Raw genomic sequence first — 12,519 nt, 5'->3', positions numbered from 1 at the left:
GCTCATGGCCATGGAGTCTGTCTACAGGATGAAGACTTCCAAACTGTATCTCTAGCCCTGACTTCCCCGCAAGCTCTAGATTTGACTATGTAGGTGGGTACTTGACATCTTCCATGAGAGTCTGCTTGGCATCTCCATCACAGCCCACCTAAAACTGAACCTGACTTCCCCTCACCTGCCCATACTACAGTCTCCACGTAGCCACAGAGCTTTGCAAAATGGTCACACAGGGAATATCCTGCTCATCCAGTGCTAAGGACACTGCCTTTCATGGCTGATGGCCTAGGTGCCTTGGAAATTTCATTGTGGTTACAGTGCTTTCCTAATCATAGTGAGTATACTTAAAAATGTTTCAGTTCAGTTCAGTTCAGTCACTCAGTCGTGTCTGACTCACCGCGACCACATGAATCACAGCACGCCAGGCCTCCCTGTCCATCACCAACTCCTGGAGTTCACTCAAACTCATATCCACAGAGTCAGTGATGCCATCCAGCCATCTCATTCTCTGTCGTCCCCTTCTCCTCCCGCCCCTAACATTTCCTAGCATCAGAGTCTTTTCCAGTGAGTCAACTCGTCGCATGAGGTGGCCAAAGTATTGCAGTTTCAGCTTTAGCATACGTCCTTCCAATGAACACTCAGGATTGATCTCCTTTAGAATGGACTGGTTGGATCTCCTTGCGGTACAAGGGATTCTCAAGAGTCTTCTCCAACACCACAGTTCAAAAGCATCAATTCTTCGGCAATCAGCTTTCTTCACAGTCCAACTCTCACATCCATACATGACCACGGGAAAAACCATAGCCTTGACTAGACGGACTTTTGTTGGCAGAGTGATGTCTCTGCTTTTTAATATAGTATCAAAGTTGGTCATAACTTTCCTTCCAAGGAGTAAGCGTCTTTAATTTCATGGCTGCAATCAGCATCTGCAGTGATTTTGGAGCCCAAAAAAATTAAGTCTGATACTGTTTCCACTGTTTTCCCATCTATTTGCCATGAAGTGATGGGACCAGATGCCATGACCTTTGTTTTCTGAATTTTGAGCTTCAAGCCAACCTTTTCACTCTCCTCTTTCACTTTCATCAAGAGGATTTTTAGTTCGTCTTCACTTTCTGCCATAAGGATAGTGTCATCTGCATATCTGAGGTTATTGATGTTTCTCCCAGCAATCTTGATTCCAGCTTGTGCTTCGTCCAGCCCAGCGTTCCTCATGATGTACTCTGCATACAAGTTAAATAAGCAAGGTGACAATATACAGCCTTGACGTACTCCTTTTCCTATCTGGAACCAGTCTGTTGTTCCATGTACAGTTCTGACTGTTGCTTCCTGACCTGCATACAGGTTTCTCAAGAGGCAGGTCAGGTGGTCTGGGATTCCCATCTCTTTCAGAATTTTCCACAGTTGATTGTGATCCACACAGTCAAAGGCTTTGGCATAGTCAATGAAGCAGAAATAGATGTTTTTCTGGAACTCTCTTGCTTTCTCCATGATCCAGCGGATGTTACCAATTTGATCTCTGGTGCCTCTGCCTTTTCTAAAACCTGGTTGAACATCTAGAGGTTCACGGTTCACATGATAATGTTTACAAGTCATTAAATATCATTTCATCAAGTTCATGCTCTACTCTTTGTTGATTTAAATATCTCTTGCGATGGAAAGTTGCTTTCCACTACCACAACCAACCACTTTGATGGACTATGGTGACAACGTTTTCTCTGGCCCCTGTCCCTGTGCCCTTATTTCTCCCACAGACTCATAAGCCAGAGGGACTGTTGGGTATGTGATTGCACAAGCTAAGGAGCAGTAGTGCCAGGCCTTTGCAGAAAACTGTAGCACCAATGTAGACTTTAACTAGAATATATGCAGTGTTCAGATACATATCTTCTCTGGCTCTCTGTGTAGTCAGACATCTTATATGCTGGTGTGTAGAGTGATATCATTTCATTACAGAAGGGCACTATAAAGGTCAGAAATGGTATGGACTGGAGGGGGGGGCTAATATGGCAGAGAAATAGGACGCAGAGACCACTTTCTTCCCACAAATTCATCGAAAGGACATTTGAACACTCAGTAAATTCCGCAAAACAACTTCTGAGTGCTGACAGATGCCATCAGGCACCCAGAAAAGCAGCCCATTGTATTCTTAAGGAGGTAGGAAAAAATATAGAAGATAAAAGAGAGACAAAAGAGGTAGAGCTGGAGATCCGACCTGAGAAGGGGGTCTCAAAAAAGAGAGAAGTTTCCAAACACCAGGAAACACTCTCACTGGCGAGTCTGTGGTAAGCCTTGGAACCTCAGAGGGCAACATAACCAGGAGGAAAGATAAATATATAATTAAAGCCCACAGATTACGAGCCCAAAGGTAACTCCCAGTGAAGAAGCAGCATAGACGCCTGCATCTGCCACTAGCAAGCAAGGGGCTGGACAGGGAGGTATGGGCTGCATTGCTTAGAGGAAGGACCGGGCCTGAATGCCCCAAGGGCAATCTGAGGGAACTATCTTGAGCTAGCAAAGCAGACTGTGGGATAGCTACCCCGTGAAAAGCCCTAACCTAAGACACCACCAGGTCCGCTCACAGAACGAAAGACTGAGCAGAGCTAGCCGGCTGCAGACTGACACATCCTCTGCCAGAGACAGGCAGGCAAGGGCAGCGAGAGCCAGAAGGGGGCAACTGCGGTCCCAGAGAGGCATCATCTACCAAACTGCAAGCAGGCTTCCTTGCTAACCAAGACTTCTTGGGATTCTGGATGGTCGACCTACGCCGGGAGGGTTGCAGCCAGATATCAGTTCCCCAGAAGAGACACACGGCACACCTGAGAAGGTGCGCTGATTGTACACCCAGAAAACCGAGCGGCAGGGACAGGGGAGGCGATAAGTTGCAGCGACCGTGCTCACCAAGCACCTGGTCACCTGAGCTGCTCGGACCTGGGATGGGAGCAAAATGCAGGCCTAACCGAGTTTGCGCCTTTGTGGAGTACCCAAGTACCTGAACCTGAGCAACGTAGACCTGGGAAGTGCATACAACCCAGGGACAGCCTCAGACAGTTCCCAGCAGAGCAACCTAGAGCCTAAGCAGTGTAGACAGGGAAAGCACACACGCCATGCGTGGGGGCAAACCCAGTGTGGCTGAGACACTGCCAGCACACACCAGTGTTATTTGTTAGCAGTGTTCCTCCCTCCCCACAGCACGACTGATCAAGTGAGCCTAAAAAAGCGTCCACCATCGCCCCTTGTGTCAGGGCAGAAATTAGACGCTGAAGAGACCAGCAAACAGAAGGAGCTAAAACAAACAGAGGGAACCACCTTGGAAATGACAGGTGAAATAGTTAGCACTAACTACATAGGAAGGGGCAGATAGATCTTGAGAAGTATAAGCTGGATCAAGGAACTATCTGAAAATGAACTGAACCCACACTGTCCACAACAACAACAGAGAAAGTCTCCTAGATGTATTTTTACTATTATCATTTTTTAAATTAAAAGAATTTTATTTAAAGTCCTCTATTACTCCTTTAATTTTCATTTTTATAACCTACTATTACTTTGCAAAAAAAGAAGACCTTGTTTTTTAAAGCAAACTTCATATATATATATTTTTGTGACTTTGTTTTTTTCTTTAATATTGTATTTTTGAGACTCCAACCTCTACTCTAGATTTTTAATTTTGCTTTTTGGTATTTGTACCTTTAAGAACCCAATCTTCAGTACCCATTTTTACTTGGGAGCTAGATTACTGGCTTGACTGCTCTCTCCCCCTTTGGACTCTCCTTTTTCTCCACAAGGTCACCTCTATCTCCTCCCTCCCCCTATATACGTTGTCTACAAGAGACCCACCTTGAAACAAGGGACACATACAGACTGAAAGTGAAGGGCTAGAAAAAGATATTCCACGCAAATAGAGACCAAAAGAAAACAGGAGTAGATAAAATAGATTTTAAAACAAGGCTGTGAAAAGAGACAACAACACTACATTATGATCAAAGGATCAATCCAAGAAGAAGATGTAAGAATTATAAATATATATGCACCCAACATAGGAACACTGCAATATGTAAGACAAAAGCTAACAAGCATGAAGGGGGAAATTAACAATAACACAATAATACTGGGAGACTTTAATACGTCACTCACACCTATGGATAGATCAACTAAACAGAAAATTAAAAAGGAAATACAAACTTTAAATGATACAATAGACCAGTTAGACCTAATAGATATCTATAGGACATTTCACTCCAAAACAATGAATTTCACCTTTTTCTCAAGTGCACGTGGAACCTTCTCCAGGATAGATCACATCTTGGGCCATAAATCTAACCTTGGTGAATTCAAAAAAATGAAATCATTCCAAGCATCTTTTCTGACCACATAGCAGTAAGATTACATCTCAATTACAAGAGAAATCTATTAAAAATTCCAACATATGAAGGCTGAACAATATGCTGCTGAATAACCAACAAATCACAGAAGAAATCAAAATATGCATAGAAATGAATGAAAATGAAAACACAACAACCCAAAACCTGTGGGACACTGTAAAAGCGGTGCTAAGGGGAAGGTTCGTAGCAAAACAGGCATACCTCAAGAAACAAGAAAAAAGTCAACTAAATAACCTAACTCTACACCTAAAGCAACTAGAAAAGGAAGAAATGAAGAACCCCAGGGTTAGTAGAAGGAAAGAAATCCTTAAAATCAGGGCAGAAATAAATGCAAAAGAAAAGAGACCATAGCAAAAATCAACAAAGCCAAAAGCTGGTTCTTTGACAGGGTAAATAAAATTGACAAACCATTAGCCAGACTTATCAAGAAAGAAAGGGAGAAAAATCAAATCAATAAAATTAGAAATGAAAATGGAGAGATCACAACAGACAACACAGAAATACAAAGGATCATGAGACGACTACCAGCAACTAAATGCCAATAAAATGGACAACTTGGAAGAAATGGACAAATTCTTAGAAAAGTACAACTTTCCAAAACTGAACCAAGAAGAAATAGAAAATCTTAACAGATCCATCACAAGCACGGAAATTGAAACTGTAATCAGAAATCTTCCAGCAAACAAAAGCCCAGGACCAGACGGCTTCACAGCTGAATTCTACCAAAAATTTAGAGAAGAGCTAACACCTATCCTACTAAAACTCTTCCAGAAAATTGCAGAGGAAGGTAAACTTCCAAACTCATTCTATGAGGCCACCATCACCCTAATACCAAACCTGACAAAGATGCCACAAAAAAAGAAAACTACAGGCCAATATCACTGATGAACATAAATGCAAAAATCCTTAACAAAATTCTAGCAATCAGAATCCAACAACACATTTAAAAGATCATACATAATGACCAAGTGAGCTTTGTGCCAGGAATGCAGGGATTCTTCAATATCTGCAAATCAATCAATGTAATACACCACATTAACAAACTGAAAAATAAAAACCATATGATTATCTCAATAGATGCAGAGAAAGACTTTGACAAAATTCAACATCCGCTTATGATAAAAAAAACCCTCCAGAAAGCAGGAATAGAAGGAACATACCTGAACATAATAAAAGCTGTATATGACAAATCCACAGCAAACATTATCCTCAATGGTGAAAAATTGAAAGCATTTCCCCTAAAGTCAGGAACAAGACAAGGCTGCCCACTCACCACTACTATTCAACATGGTTTTGGAAGTTTTGGCCACAGCAATCAGAGCAGAAAAAGACATAAAAGGAATCCAAATTGGAAAGGAAGAAGTAAAACACTCACTGCTTGCAGATGACATGATCCTCTACACAGAAAACCCTAAAGACTCTATCAGAAAATTACTAGAGCTAGTCAATGAATATAGTAAAGTTGCAGGATATAAAATCAACACACAGAAATCCCTTGCATTCCTATACATTAATAATTGGAAAATAGAGAAATTAAGTAAACAATTCCATTCACCATTGCGAAGAAAAGAATTAAGTACTGAGGAATATATCTACCTAAAGAAACAAAAGACCTATATATAGAAAACTATAAAACACTGGTGAAAGAAATCAAAGAGGATATTAATAGATGGAGAAACACACCGTGTTCATGGATTGGAAGAATCAATATAGTGAAAATGAGTATATTATCCAAAGCAATCTATAGATTCAATCCAAACCCTATCAAGCTCCCAATGGTATTTTTCACAGAGCTAGAACAAATAATTTCAGAATTTGTATGGAAATTAAAAAACCTCGAATAGCCAAAGCAATCTTGAGAAAGAAGAATGGAACTGGAGGAATCAACTTGCGGGACTTCAGGCTCTACTACAAAGCCACAGTCATCAAGACAGTATGGCACTGGCACAAAGACAAAAATATAGATCAATGGAACAAAATAGAAAGCCCAGAGATAAATCCATGCACATATGGACACCTTATTATTCACAAAAGAGGCAAGAATATACATTGGAGCAAAGACAATCTCTTTAACAAGTGGTGCTGGGAAAACTGGTCAACCACTTGTAAAAGAAAGAAACTAGAATACTTTCTAACAGCATCAGTCAGTCAGTCAGTTTGGTCACTCAGTCGTGTCTGACTCTTTGCGACCCCATGCACGCCAGGCCTCCTTGTCCATCACCAACTCCCGGAGTTCACTCAAACTCACCTCCATCGAGTCGGTGATGACATCCAGCCATATCATTCTCTGTCGTCCCCTTCTCCTCCCGCTCCCAATCTCTCCCAGAGCCAGAGTCTTTTCCAGTGACTCAACTCTTTGCATGAGGTGCCAAAGTATTGGAGTTTCAGCTTTAGTATCAGTCCTTCCAATGAACACCCAGGACTGATCTCCTTTAGAACGGACTGGTTGGATCTCCTTGCAGTCCAAGGGACTCTCAAGAGTCTTCTCCAGCACCACATCAATTTAAAAGCATCAATTCTTTGGTGCTCAGCTTTCTTCACAGTCGACTCTCACATCCATACATGACCACGGGAAAAACCATAGCCTTGACTAGGTGGACCTTTGTTGGCAAAGTAATGTCTCTGCTTTTTAATATGTTGTCTAGTTTGGTCATAACTTTCCTTCCAAGGAGTAAGTGTCTTTTAATTTCATGGCTGCAATCAGCATCCACAGTGATTTTGGAGCCCAAAAAAATAAAGCCTGACACTGTTTCCACAGTTTCCCCATCTATTTCCCATGAAGTGATGGGGCCAGATGCCATGATCTTCGTTTTCTGAATGTTGAGCTTCAAGCCAACTTTTTCACTCTCCTCTTTCACTTTCTTCAAGAGGCTTTTGAGTTCCTCTTCATTTTCTGCCATAAGGATGGTGTCATCTGCATATCTGAGGTGATTGATATTTCTCCCAGCAATCTTGATTCCAGCTTGTGTTTCATCCCGCCAAGCATTCCTCATGATGTACTCTGCATATAAGTTAAATAAGCAGGGTGACAATATGCTGCCTTGACGTACTCCTTTCCCTATTTGGAACCAGTCTGTTGTTCCATGTCCATTTCTAACTGTTGCTTCCTGACCTGCATACAGGTTTCTCAAGAGTCAGGTCAGTTGGTCTGGGATTCCCATCTCTTTCAGAATGTTCCACAGTTTATTGTGATCGACACAGTCAAAGGCATTGGCCTAGTCAATGAAGCAGAAATAGATATTTTTCTGGAACTCTCTTGCTTTTTCCATGATCCAGTGGATGTTGGCAATTTGATCTCTGGTTCCTCTGCCTTTTCTAAAACCAGCTGGAAGTTCACGGTTCACATACTGCTGAAGCCTGGTTTGGAGAATTTTGAGCATGACTTTACTAGCGTGTGAGCTGAGTGCAATTGTGCGGTAGTTTGAACATTCTTTGGCATTGCCTTTCGTTGGGATTGGAATGAAGACTGACATTTTCCAGTCCTGTGGCCACTGCTGAGTTTTCCAAATTTGCTGGCATATTGAGTGCAGCACTTTCACAGCATCATCTTTCAGGATTTGAAATAGCTCAACTGGAATTCCATCACGTCCATTAGCTTTGTTGGTAGTGATGCTTTTAAGGCCCACTTGACTTCATAATCCAGGATGTCTGGCTCTAGGTGAGTGATCACACCATCATGATTATCTTGGTCATGAAGATCTTTTTTGTACAGTTCTTCTGTGTATTCTTGCCACCTCTTCTTAATATCTTCTGCTTCTGTTAGGTCAAAACGAATTCTGTCCTTTATCTAGCCCATCTTTGCATGAAATGTTCCCTTGATATCTCTAATTTTCTTGAAAAGATCTCTAGTCTTTCCTTCTGTTGTTTTCCTCTATTTCTTTGCAATGATCCCGGAGGAAGGCTTTCCTGTCTCTCCTTGCTATTCTTTGGAACTCTGCATTCAGATACTTACACCATACAGATTTCTAACACCATTCAGATTTCTAACACCATACACAAAAATAAACTCAAAATGGATTAAAGATCTAAACGTAAGACCAGAAACTATAAAACTCCTAGAGGAGAACATAGGCAAAACCTTCTCCGACATAAATCACAGGAGGATCCTCCATGACCCACCTCACACAATATTGGAAATAAAAGCAAAAATAAACAAATGGGACCTAATTAAAATTAAAAGTTTCTGCACAGCAAAGGCAACTATAATCAAGGTGAAAAGACAGCCTTCAGAATGGGAGAAAATAACAGCAAATGAAGCAACGGACAAAGAATTAATCTCAAAAGTATACAAGCAACTCCTATAGCTCAATTCCAGAAAAATAAACGACCCAATCAAAAAAATGGGCCAAAGAGCTAAACAGACATTTCTCCAAAGAAGACATACAGATGGCTAACAAACACATGAAAAGAAGCTCAACATCACTCATTATCAGAGAAATGCAAATCAAAACCACAATGAGGTACCATTTCACGCCAGTCAGAATGGCTGCTATCCAAAAGTCTACAAGCAATAAATGCTGGAGAGGGTGTGGAGAAAAGGGAACCCTCTTACACTCTTGGTGCGATTGGAAACTATCATAGCCACTATGGAGAACAGTGTGGCGATTACTTAAAAATCTGAAAATATATCGGCCTTCAGTTCAGTTCAGTCGCTCAGCCGTGTCCGACTCTCCGCGACCCCATGAATCACAGCACGCCAGGCCTTCCTGTCCATCACCAACTCCCGGAGTACACTCAAACTCACGTCCACAGAGTCGGTGATGCCATCCAGCCATCTCATTCTCCGTCGTCCCCTTCTCCTCCCACCCCCAACCTTTCCCAGCATCAGCATCTTTTCCAGTGAGTCAACTCGTCACATGAGGTGGCCAAAATATCGCAGTTTCAGCTTTAGCAACGGTTCCTCCAATGAACATCCAGGATTGATCTCCTTTAGAACGGACTGGTTGAATCTCCTTGCAGTATAAGGGACTCTCAAGAGTCTTCTCCAACACCACAGTTCAAAAGCATCGATTCTTCGGTGATCAGCTTTCTTCACAGTCCAACTCTCACATCCATACATGACCACGGGAAAAACCATAGCCTTGACTAGACGGACCTTGGTTGGCAGAGTAATGTCTCTGGTTTTTAATATACTATCAAGGTTGGTCATAACTTTCCTTCCAAGGAGCAAGTGTCTTTTAATTTCATGGCTGCAATCAGCATCCGAAGTGATTTTGGAGCCCAAAAAATTAAAGTCTGACACTGTTTCCACTGTTTTTCCGTCTATTTCCCATGAAGTGATGGGACCAGATGCCATGATCTTTGTTTTCTGAATGTTGAGTTTCAAGCCAACTTTTTCACTCTTCTCTTTCACTTTCATCAAGAGGCTTTTGAATTCCTCTTCACTTTCTTCCATAAGGGTAGTGTCATCTGCATATCTAAGGTGATTGATATTTCTCCCGGCAATCTTGATTCCAGCTTGTGCTTCTTCCAGCCCAGCGTTCCTCATGATGTACTCTGCATATAAGTTAAATAAGCAAGGTGACAATATACAACCTTGACGTACTCCTTTTCCTATTTGGAACCAGTTGGTTGTGCCATGTACAGTTCTAACAGTTGCTTCCAGACCTGCATACAGGTTTCTCAAGAGGCAGGTCAGGTGGTCTGGGATTCCCATCTCTTTCAGAATGTTCCACAGTTTATTGTGATCGACACAGTCAAAGGCTTTGGCATAGTCAATGAAGCAGAAATAGATGTTTTTCTGGAACTCTCTTGCTTTCTCCATGATCCAGCGGATGTTGGCAATTTGATCTCTGGTGCCTCTGCCTTTTCTAAAACCTGCTTGAACATCTGGGAGTTCATGGTTTACATACTGCTGACCTGGCTTGGAGAATTTTGAGCATGACTTTACTAGCGTGTGAGTTGAGTGCAATTGTGCAGTAGTTTGAGCATTCTTTGGCATTACCTTTCGTTGGGATTGAAATGAAGACTGACCTCTTCCAGTCCTATGGCCACTGCTGAGTTTTCCAAATCTGCTGGCATATTGAGTGCAGCACTTTCACAGCATCATCTTTCAAGACTTGAAATAGCTCAACTGGAATTCCATCACCTCCACTAGTTTTGTTAGTAGTGATGCTTTCTAAGGCCCACTTGACTTCACATTCCAAGATGTCTGGCTCTAGGTCAGTGATCACGTTATCGTGACTATCTTGGTCGTGAAGATCTTTTTTGTACAGTTCTTCTGTGTATTCCTGCCACCTCTTCTTAATATCTTCTGCTTCTGTTAGGACCATACCATTTCTGTCCTTTATCGAGCCCATCTTTGCATGAAATGTTCCCTTGGAATCTCTAATTTTCTTGAAGAGGTCTCTTGTTTTTCCTATTCTGTTGTTTTCCTCTATTTCTTTGCATTGATCACTGAGGAAGTCTTTTTTATCTCTCCTTGCTATTCTTTGGAACTCTGCATTCAGATGCTTATATCTTTTTTTTTCTCCTTTGCTTTTCGCCTCTCTTCTTTTCACAGCTATTTGTAAGGCCTCCTCAGACAGCCATTTCGCTCTCTTGCATTTCTTTTCCATGGGGATGGTCTTGGTCCCTGTCTCCTGGACAATGTCACGAACCTCCGTCCAGAGTTCATCAGGCACTCTATATCAGATCTAGTCCCTTAAATCTATTTCTCACTTCCACTGTATAATCATAAGGGATTTGATTGAGGTCATATCTGAATGGTCTAGTAGACGCGGCGCGAGAGACGCCGGCCCTGGCGGCGCAGACGCCACGCGAGAGACGCCGGCCCCGGCGCAACGAACCAGGCAAAGAGGTGCGGCCGTGAGGAGCTACCCCACGCCTGAGGCCAGGGCAGGCGGCCGAGAGGAGCTACCCCACGTCCAACAGGCAGTGGCTGCGCGGGCGCAGGAGGGCCGAGAGGAGCTACTCCGCGTTCAAGGTCAGGAGGGGCGGCCTTGAGGAGATACACCTCGTCCAAGGTAAGGTACAGCAGCTGTACTTTGCTGGAGCAGCTGTGAAGAGATTTTCCACGACCAAGGTAAGAGAAACCCAAATAAGATGGTAATAAAATGATAGGATACTGAATGAGGAATTTCCTAGGTTGGTAGGTGCCCAGGATGCTACTGGAGCTCAGTGGAGAAATAACTCTAGAAGGAATAAAGGGATGGAGCAAAAGCAAAACCATACACAGTTGTGGATGTGACCAGTGATAGAAGCAAGGTCCAGTGCTGTAAAGAGCAATATTGCATAGGAACCTGGAATGTTAGGTCCATGAATCAAGGCAAATTGGAAGTGGTCAAACAGGAGATGGCAAGAGTGAACGTCGACATTCTAGGAATCAGTGAATTAAAATGGACTGGAATGAGTGAATTTAACTCGGATGACCATTATATCTACTACTGTGGGCAGGAATTCCTTAGAAGAAATGGAGTAGCCATCATGGTCAACAAAAGAGTCTGAAATGCAGTACTTGGATGCAATCTTAAAAATGACAGAATGATTTCTGTTCGTTTCCAAGGCAAACCATTCAATATTACAGTAATCCAGGCCTATGCCCCAACCAGTAATGCTGAAGAAGCCGAAGTTAATCAGTTCTATGAAGACCTACAAGACCTTTTAGAACTAACACCCAAAACAGATGTCCACTTCATTATAGGGGACTGGAATGCAAAAGTAGGAAGTCAAGAAACACCTGGAGTAACAGGTAAATTTGGCCTTGGAGCACGGAATGAAGCAGGGCAAAGGCTAATAGAGTTTTGTCAAGAGAATGCACTGGTCATAGCAAACACCCTCTTCCAACAACACAAGAGAAGACTCTACACATGGACATCACCAGATGGTCAACACCAAAATCAGATTGATTATATTCTTTGCAGCCAAAGATGGAGAAGCTGTATACAGTTAGCGAAAACAAGACCAGGAGCTGACTGTGGCTCAGATCATGAACTTCTTATTGCGAAATTCAGACTTAAATTGAAGAAAGTAGGGAAAACCACTAGACCATTCAGATATCTGCCTTATGACCCAGCAATCCCACTCCTGGGCATACACAGTGAGGAAACCAGAACTGAAAGAGACACATGTACCTCAATGTTCACTGCAGCACTGTTTATAATAGCCAGGACATGGAAGCAACCTAGATGTCCATCTGCAGACG

Source organism: Moschus berezovskii, chromosome 14 (assembly GCF_049115385.1).
Source record: "Moschus berezovskii isolate FMDL1 chromosome 14, NW_MosBer_1.0, whole genome shotgun sequence".
Classification (NCBI taxonomy): Eukaryota; Metazoa; Chordata; class Mammalia; order Artiodactyla; family Moschidae; genus Moschus; species Moschus berezovskii.
Note: the sequence above shows the minus strand (reverse complement) of the source record.